The sequence below is a fragment of the Neolamprologus multifasciatus genome, chromosome 9 (genome assembly GCF_963576455.1).
Source record: "Neolamprologus multifasciatus chromosome 9, fNeoMul1.2, whole genome shotgun sequence".
NCBI classification, from domain to species: domain Eukaryota; kingdom Metazoa; phylum Chordata; class Actinopteri; order Cichliformes; family Cichlidae; genus Neolamprologus; species Neolamprologus multifasciatus.
The window spans coordinates 4,507,908-4,517,403 of record NC_140447.1 but is presented as its reverse complement, the minus strand read 5'-3'; the positions used below and the strand labels follow the sequence as shown (position 1 = coordinate 4,517,403).

General features: G+C 43.8%; 1 pseudogene; it reads left to right on the top strand.

Annotated features, from left to right (window-relative positions):
• The first annotated feature begins 2,957 nt into the window (after window positions 1-2,957).
• On the top strand, window positions 2,958-4,858 carry LOC146510854 (uncharacterized; annotated as a pseudogene).
• The last annotated feature ends 4,638 nt before the right edge of the window (window positions 4,859-9,496 follow it).

Genomic DNA, 9,496 nt, shown 5'->3' with positions numbered 1-9,496 from the left:
CCCTAGAGACAAAGCACGTACAAACTCCAAAACACTTGCAAACTCCAAAACACATGCAAACCCCAAAGCACATGCAAATTCCAAAACACAACGGAAGTGCTCCAGGACGCTAGGGGCAGTGTTGAGCTTTTGTTACCTAGTAACTACACAAGCCAGGATGTACCAATGACCGGATTTGGGGTCTGCAGCCTTAAAGGCCGCATTTTAAGGCCGATTACATCACAGCGACACGACGAAGGCTGTCCCAATTCAAAGGCTGCTCGAAATGCGGCCCTCAAATGCGTCCTTAATTTCCCTGAATTTTAAGGATGGGTCGGTGTAGCCTTCATGGCCCAACATATCCCAGATCATAGCGCAGCTGTGGTGTAGATAATTTTGCCGAACAAAACGGCGGAAGCGGAGCCGCCGAAGAGTAAACTTTCAGAAGTAAGTACTGAATATTATGTCACTTATTTATGCGCAAATGTTTTTATAATTAAGAACATTAAAACATTACTGTTGGCCACATGTCGGGAAAGTTATGTGACATTAGCGATGTTTGTACTAACTTGGTTTTAAAGCCTTTACTTCAAAATATACGCCGTTCAATAGTTGACTTTAATCTTACAGAGAATGTGATGATTTTGTGGATAATTAAAGTCAGTCATATATCCACAAACACAACAGGCTGAAAGTCAGTGATGCTGCTCGGTTTGCAGTCCTGAATATCACGACACAAGCAGGATTCACTGCACTGTTAATGTTAGCTCTGTTATATTGCTGCCTCTGTTCGGTGGTGTCGAGCCAAACGGACTTTAACGTGTGTTTGAACGAGCTGACGGTTCACTCGTTAAGCTGAAAGAAAGATGCTGTAATCACAGAGTCACACATGTGTCCACTGTACCATCTGGGAACTCTTCTTGTTCAGCACTCGTAATAACACAAACACTAAATCCTCCTGTTTGTAGCAGTGTGTACACCTGAGACTGTCACCTGTCTGTCCTGCACTCTCTCTCTGTTTCTTTCTCTCTGATTGTGGAATAAAAGTATGAACATGTGTTTATAAGTTACACTTGTGTTTGAATCCTGCAGCTTATCACACATTTGATTTCCATGTGTGATGACTGCAAGTGTCCAGAGTGAGGACAGACTGAGGGACCCACTGCTGCACATCATCTGTGAGGCTTTGCACCCCTGATGATCCACCAGGACAAACTCAGCAGTGTGTGAGGAAGAGGAGGAGGAAGAGCCAGCAGCAGCTGACAGATGGAGAGAATAGACAGACTGTTCCCTGTTTGTGAAGGACTGCTAGGAAAGTTTAACATAACTAATTGTCTGTCCTGAATCAGTCTTATTAGGTAATGTTCAAATAATGTTATCATTCTAGTGTTGTCAGTGTGGGAGAAAGTACTCAGGGCCTTCAAGTTACACACTATGAAAGGCAGCAACAAGTTTAATGTTCAGAAACCTAAAGTATGTATCAGCAGCAGAATGGAGCTAAAAATAAATGTTTGTTTCAGTTCTATGAAGCTTTGAGTATTTTGGATCAGTAGCACTACTGTGTTTGTTGCATCATATTGCTGTAATTGTTTATATGCTTTATATATTCTGAGCTAAGTTGATCTATAGTGTTACATCATATTCTATAAGGATGTTATGTGTTTGTAGACTTTCTGCCCAGTTTGACCCATTTAGCAGAAGTCAGCCTGTTTAAGGCTCTGATATCTATTCTGTATGACTTAAAGCAGTTATGACATGGTCTGATTTTCTCACCCAATAAAGGAATATTTCATATATCAGTCTACTCTTAATTTTATCAGAAACAGTTATCACAGCTCGTACAATTTCTTTTTACACATGTATGTAAGCATTGAGCCAAATTTAGTAATGCCAACATACTGAAGGAACAACATTTCTCTCTTATATATGATACACCTATATATGCACTGTCACAGATACTTGTCTTTGAGTGAAGATTTAAGGTGAATTGAATCTGTACTGAGGCTCAGTATTTGACACAGAGTTCATGTTCACTGCTGTAATAGCTAATAATGATTAATATAATAACTATAATATTGGCCATATTATATTTACATTACCAAAGTGATATGACTTTAGTCTCATGAACAACATTAGCTAATTGTTATTTACTAACTAATCTTAAATGACTGTTCAGTACAGAAATGAAGCCCAAAAGTCATGTTTTACTGTCCTGTGGTCTCAGCCTCAGATACTTATCAAATCACACAAAGCTCTTGTAAAAACAAACAAACAAATGAACAAAATATGTTCTCCTTCATTTCTGTCAAACAAAGTTGTATGACACGTTTCCGGCGGTTAGTATCATGGTTGCTAGGCAACCTGGGAAGTGCGACAGAGACTAGACCATCCCATACAGACAAACTTGCCGTTTATTTTGCAAATCGAGCTCAACACTGCCCCTAGCGTCCTGGAGCACTTCCGTTGTGTTTTGGAGTTTGCATGTGTTTTGGAGTTTGCAAGTGTTTTGGAGTTTGCATGTGTTTTGGAGTCTGCATGTGTTTTGGAGTTTGCATGTGTTTTGGAGTCTGCATGTGTTTTGGAGTCTGCATGTGTTTTGGAGTCTGCATGTGTTTTGGAGTCTGCATGTGTTTTGGAGTTTGCATGTGTTTTGGAGTTTGCAAGTGTTTTGGAGTTTGCATGTGTTTTGGAGTTTGCAAGTGTTTTGGAGTTTGCATGTGTTTTGGAGTCTGCATGTGTTTTGGAGTCTGCATGTGTTTTGGAGTCTGCATGTGTTTTGGAGTTTGCATGTGTTTTGGAGTCTGCATGTGTTTTGGAGTTTGCATGTGTTTTGGAGTTTGCACGTGCTTTGTCACCGTACCTTCTTGCCAAATCACGGACAAGGAGGATTTAAAGAGCAGCATTTAAAGAGCCTTGCTTTAGATGCTGTGGAACTTGCAGAGAAGGCCGTGGACCAGGCTTTGCAATACACTGAAGATATGGCGAACAAACATTCGATTGTGGATGAAGCAGTGGAAAACATTGAAGATATAGAAAATAAAGATGAGACTATCAACAAGGCAGAGGACAATGTACAGGAATATTCGAGTAACAGTTTGGATGAAGCTTTACCTCTGGATTTTGATAGTGATGTGGATGAAGAACCTAACTGTGACTTTCCTGATGTGGAGTCAAACTCTGATGCTAAGAGGAAACTTGCTGAATGGGCAGCAAACCGAAATGTGTCTCGTTCTGTGTTGTCAGAGCTCTTAACCATACTTTTGGAGCTTGGTCTAGATTTGCCAAAGGATCCCAGAACTTTGCTCACTACATTAAAAGACTGTGAAGTGAAACAGATTGGCAGGGGAAGTTACTACCATTTTGGTCTTGAAAGTGCAGTATTGTCAGAACTGAAAATGATAAATCAACATGAACTGAAAACTGATACATTAACCATTCGTGTTAATGTTGATGGTTTGCCTCTCTTTAGGAGCTCTAATATGCAACTGTGGCCTATTTTAGGTAAGATAGTTGAACTGCCACAAGCAAATGTTTTCATGATAGGTATATATGCTGGTCCCTGCAAACCTGAGTCGGTGAATGACTACATGCATGATTTTATAGAAGATATAAAAAAGGTCACAAAAACTGGAAGTGTTTTCAATGGAAAACACTTCAATGTACCCCTTCCAGATGCTTTTATCTGTGACACCACAGCTAGAGCTTATTTAAAATGCATCAAAGGTCACAGTGGCTACAGTTCTTGTGAGCGCTGTACACAGTATGGTGTTTATGTTGATGGGAAAGTTATTTTTCCAGATATGGATTCAAGTCTCAGATCAGATTCTCAGTTTGAAGAAATGTTAGATGAAGATCACCACAACTCCAAATCACCCCTTCAAGAGCTAGGCATTGGCATGGTTTCAGCCTTTCCCTTAGACTATATGCATTTAATTTGCTTGGGTATTGTACGTAAATTACTTGCCCTGTGGATTAAGGGACCATTGCAGTGTCGGGTTCCTACTTCTACTCTGTCTGCCATTTCTGATCACTTAAAACAGTGTAGGCAAAGTCTGCCACGCACGTTTTCCAGAAAGCCACGGTCCCTAATGGAGTACAGACAATGGAAAGCTGCAGAATTAAGACAATTTTTGTTGTATACTGGACCAGTTGTGCTTTCCAAGAAACTGTGCAATCCACAGTACAAGAACTTCCTGGTTTTGTCATCTGCTATGAGGATCCTTTGTCTCCTTTGTGTAAAGAGTACTGTTATTATGCAAAACATTTATTAAGATGCTTTGTTGCCAACTTTGCTAAGATTTATGGGACTAAATTCTTAGTTAACAATACACACAGTCTTTTGCACCTAGCAGATGATGCTACAATGATGGCCCTCTGGATTTGGTTTCATGTTTTCCATTTGAGAATTATTTGGGAAGACCACAGGATCCTGTACAGCAAATTGTCAGACGAGTTTGTGAAAAGCAATTGTATCCTCACAGGTCTTGCAAAATGCCAGAGGGTGAACTCACACAACCACATACATCTGGACCTATGATGACTGAATTTTTGGTCCATCATTCTTTTCAGTACAAGATGTACTGACATGGAAATCAAATAATCTCCACCTCCAATGGAAGAAATTGTTTTGATCTTGAAGGCAAAGTTGCAGTTGTGCGGATCATTGTGCTGTTCATCGGAGAATGTTTTGTATGAACTGTTTGAGACTGGAACAGCGTTTTTTAACTACCCTATTGATTCAACATCTCTGGGTGTACATTTGCTGTCAAAACTGTCAGGTCATCTTGCTAGTGCTCCTGTAACTAAATTTACAAAACCAATTATTTTGTTACTTTTTCGTAACGCATTTGTAGCTTTGCCTCAGCTACACAGCATGTAACTTAATGGTGTTTACAGGATGTCTTCATTCAGTGTGGTCGAGTTTGTGGATGAAGTTGACTCTGATGGCTGCAAGAAGGTAGACATCGTTCCATCAGAGTGGTTCCATGACACAGAGAGAAAATTATGCTGGTGGCCTCCTGCCTCATTGGTGAATGTGACAAGGGCTGTAAAAGAAGGAACACCACCAACCAGCTACTGGATACTCTGCAACATCCGTGTCATGGGAAATGCATGTAAGTTTGACTTTATTTGTACACTACATCTGTATTTCCTTTTCTTTAAAAGTTTAAACTTTTTTTTACTTGGAGGTTTTTGTAAATGCATGGCCCTGTATTACTGGAAACCATTTTTTCATTGTTATTGTATTTGCAGATTTATTTCTTCTTTACATTGTATCTTACATCTGGTATTCTGTACAATTTATGTTATAGCAACTTGTGCAAATGCCAGGGCAAAGTTGCATCAAGCAGAGTATTCATCAGACTTTACGGACAATGAGAATGGCATAAGAAAAAGAAAGCAAGTGGTACTAGCATACAAACAAGATGAAGTTTATTTCCTTCTGAAACAGTGTCATAAATGTTCTATGCTTAACCTTTCTAGGCCAAGTGTTAAACTGATGAAGAATCAACTGAGCAGCCACACTGAATCTAGTGAGCCTTCTGATTCAGATGAAGAACTTCCACCCACGCCTCCAGAACAACTCCTTAAGCGACCCTCTGGAAAAAACAATAGTGTAGTCGCCAGCCCCACTGCCCGGAGCGTCGCTAGCCCGGCTGCCCGGAGCGTCGCCAGTCCCGCTGCCCGGAGCGTCGCCAGCCCGGCTGCCCGGAGCGTCGCCAGCCCCGCTGCCCGGAGCGTCGCCAGCCCGGCTGCCCGGAGCGTCGCCAGCCCCGCTGCCCGGAGCGCTGCCAGCCCCGCTGCCCGGAGCGTCGCCAGCCCCATTGCTCGGAGTGTCGCCAGCCCCGCTGTGCGGAGCGTCGCCAGCCCCGCTGCCCGGAGTGTCGCCAGCCCCGCTGCCCGGAGCGTCGCCAGCCCCTTTGCTCAGGGTGTCGCCAGCCCGGCTGCCCGGAGTGTCGCCAGCCCCGCTGTGCGGAGCGTCGCCAGCCCCGCTGCCCGGAGCGTCACCAGCCCCGCTGTGCGGAGCGTCGCCAGCCCCGCTGCCCGGAGCGTCACCAGCCCCGCTGCCCGGAGCGTCACCAGCCCCGCTGTGCGGAGCGTCGCCAGCCCCGCTGCCCGGAGTGTCACCAGCCCCGCTGTGCGGAGTGTCGCCAGCCCCGCTGTGCGGAGCGTCGCCAGCCCCGCTGCCCGGAGCGCCGCCAGCCCCGCTGCCAGCCCCGCTGCCAGCCCCGCTGCCCGGAGCGTCGCCAGCCCCATTGCTCGGAGCGTCGCCAGCCCCGCTGTGCGGAGCGTCGCCAGCCCCGCTGCCCGGAGTGTCGCCAGCCCCGCTGCCCGGAGCGTCGCCAGCCCCGCTGCCCGGAGCGTCGCCAGCCCCATTGCTCAGGGTGTCGCCAGCCCCGCTGTGCGGAGCGTCGCCAGCCCCGCTGCCCGGAGTGTCACCAGCCCCGCTGTGCGGAGCGTCGCCAGCCCCGCTGCCCGGAGTGTCACCAGCCCCGCTGTGCGGAGTGTCGCCAGCCCCGCTGTGCGGAGCGTCGCCAGCCCCGCTGCCCGGAGTGTCACCAGCCCCGCTGCCCGGAGTATCGCCAGCCATGAAGCCATGTTCTCAAAAGTCCTTGCCATTTTAGAGGAAGTGAAGGAGACTCAACTGGTTCATAGCAAGATGTTAAATGCCTTGCTGAAGCAGAAAAATGGTTCAGTTACGGAAGTCCCTGAAGGGGTTGTTTTACCTCTTAAAATCCAAGACAATGTTGAGGCTCTTAATGGAAAACTGGAGGACTCCAGTCTCATGTCTGCTGTAGTAAGTTTTTTTTTCCTCCCCGTTCTGCTGGCCACTGTTCTTTATACAGTAGTCAGAAAACATTCTTTGATATATTTTCTGAAAGACATTCTCCTTCATGATTTGTTTTGGTATACAGCATAATGGGTTTCATTTAACACAGCAAGTCTTACTGGTCCTGAGGCAGCAAAGCAGACCAGAGACCATCACATCTGCTACCATGTTTTTCTGTTGCTATGATGTTTTCTGAGATGTTACTTTTATACCAGATGTTTACCTTCCAGAAAGTTACATTTTTTTATTCTAATGAACCATTTGATTCTGATTTTGATAACGGATAGATTTCTTATTTTTGTTCTGCTATGATAGTTTATACAAATTTTGGTCAGTTCCTATTTATTTTAACCCTTTAGCCCCCAACCCATCGCCGGTGACAGGTTTTTCCAACCCGTCTCTTCCAACCAGAGCTCTACCAACACACCTGGACTTATTTAGAAGAAAAGAGATGCCCAAAAACAAACCACAGGGGCAAAGGTCACAAAATAGTTTTCGTTCTGTTTTAGTTAATAATTCAAATTGCCTATTCTAAATCTTTTGTTCATGTACATTCTGAGTGCCTTTTTCAGTTTAAAAAAACGGTAAAATTTCAAGTTTGTTTTTTTCCCTTTTCCGTTATTAATCCCTGATTACACTCTTACAGTATACAGTAGAGGAAAAAACTACCAGATGTGGAAAGTAGAAGTAATCCTGAAAAAAGGGATAAAAGCACACGCACTCACAGCTGATTTTATGACACTTTTACAGCTAAAACAACAAAATAATTAGATAAAAATAGATTCTGAAGCTGCAGTTTTTATCTCTCTCCAAACAATATTGACTGAACCAGCAGCAAAAGAAGATCCAAACTACACTGAAAATGTCGCTTCACGTGAACATCGTCATGAATTCCCTCTTACTTTTGCTGTTTTGGTTTTTCACCACGGTAAAATCACACTTCACGCAGAGCTCGCTGTCTCTCTCTCAGTGTACTTCAAGAACAGTTTCGGTCTAAAAATCGCTGTTTTCTGCATTTACAGTGCTGTCATTTTTTTCCCCTTTCACTTACGAAGAGAAATCCTTTCTGCCTTTCAATAGGCCTGCTGAACAAGTTTAAACTTTTTAAAATTATGCAAAATCGCAAAACGCTTAGCTGTGTCTCTAATAAAACCTCTGTAACTTTACCTGATGCTGCTGAAGTGAAGAGGAGTAATGTTCATATGTTGATTAATGGTTTTCTTTCATTTTTGATCTGCTGCAGAATATTTTTAAGGTCATCTGCTATAAAATCCCAGGCCAGAAAATCGGCCTCATGTTTTTCTGTTTTATCCTCAGTTACTTTGATACAAAAGCATCTGCTGTGATGCTCACACCTTTGATAAAGTCTCGCAAGTGTCAGCTTTTTTTTTTTAGAGATATAAAAATATGGAAATGTACTGATACGTAATCAGACAAGGTCCCTTGTTAATTGGAATCGAATCGACTCTAGAAATCAGTGACAATACCCAGCCCTATTAAGGAACTTAAATTCAATTTTTAACAGTTTAGCTTGTGTTACTACCATTTTTTTTTTATTACCACACAATTAACATTAAGTAATATGTAAAGCGTCCATTTATCCTCCATTCCTGGTCCATTATCTTAAGCTTAGGCTGCTCCCCCCTGCGACCCAATCCAGTACTAAGTAGAGAGGCCCAGACTTCGCTCTCTCCAGTCACTTGGCCCTGCTCCTCCAGGGAAATCCCAAGGCATTCCCAGGCCAGCCGAGAAGCATAGTCCCTCTAGCATGTCCTGGGTGTTCCTCTGGGGCTACGTCCACACGTACACGGGTATTTTTGAAAACGGAGATTTTCCGTTTTAAAAAATAATCCCGTCCACACGTAAAGGCAGAAATGAAGGAAAACGCTGCGAGGAACATGCCAAAGCAGCAGGTGGCGCTATATTCCTAACCGTGCAGAAATGTTGGCCAATCAGAAGTCTAGAAGCCTCGGTGGGAAAAAGTAAACAAAGCTGGGGCATAGAAGCAGAACCGAGTCGTATGTGTGGAGGGACAGTAACTGTGTGTATATGTAAGCATTTAAACACTGCAGAGAGAACAATTAACAGTAACAGTATTGTAGAAATTAATTTCACCGAAACAATAACGTGGCGCACAGTGTGACGTCAAAAAATGTGCACACCTTTGACGCTGCGTTTTCTGCGTTTTTCTCGTCCACACGTAAATGCAAAAACTGAGTTTTCAAAAATATCCACCCTGGCCGGAGTTTTTAAAAATCTCAGTTTTCAGTGACCGAAAACGTTGTTTACGTGTGGATGAAAGGTGCAAACGCATAGAAAAATCTGCGTTTTCAAAAATACCCGGGTACGTGTGGACGTAGCGTGGGTCTCTTCCTGGTGGGATGTGCCCAAAACACCTAACCAGGGAGGCATCCTACCAGATGCCAGTATCTAATCTGTCCATTCCCCTCAGGTTGCCATGGTAGCAGATATAGGGGGAACAAGTGTAGATGATGCTACAAGAAGGATGATGAAATTCCTCATATCACCTGAGCTTGCCGTGGAGTACAACTTGCTTGGCCGACATGGGGAAAAAAAGTTCCGAGATTTGCACCTCTTTAATGTTGTGTATGGTAAGTTAGTTTCACTTGAGACACTTGAACGTTTTTAATAAAGTGTAACTGAGATTGGTTATTGTGCCATCTT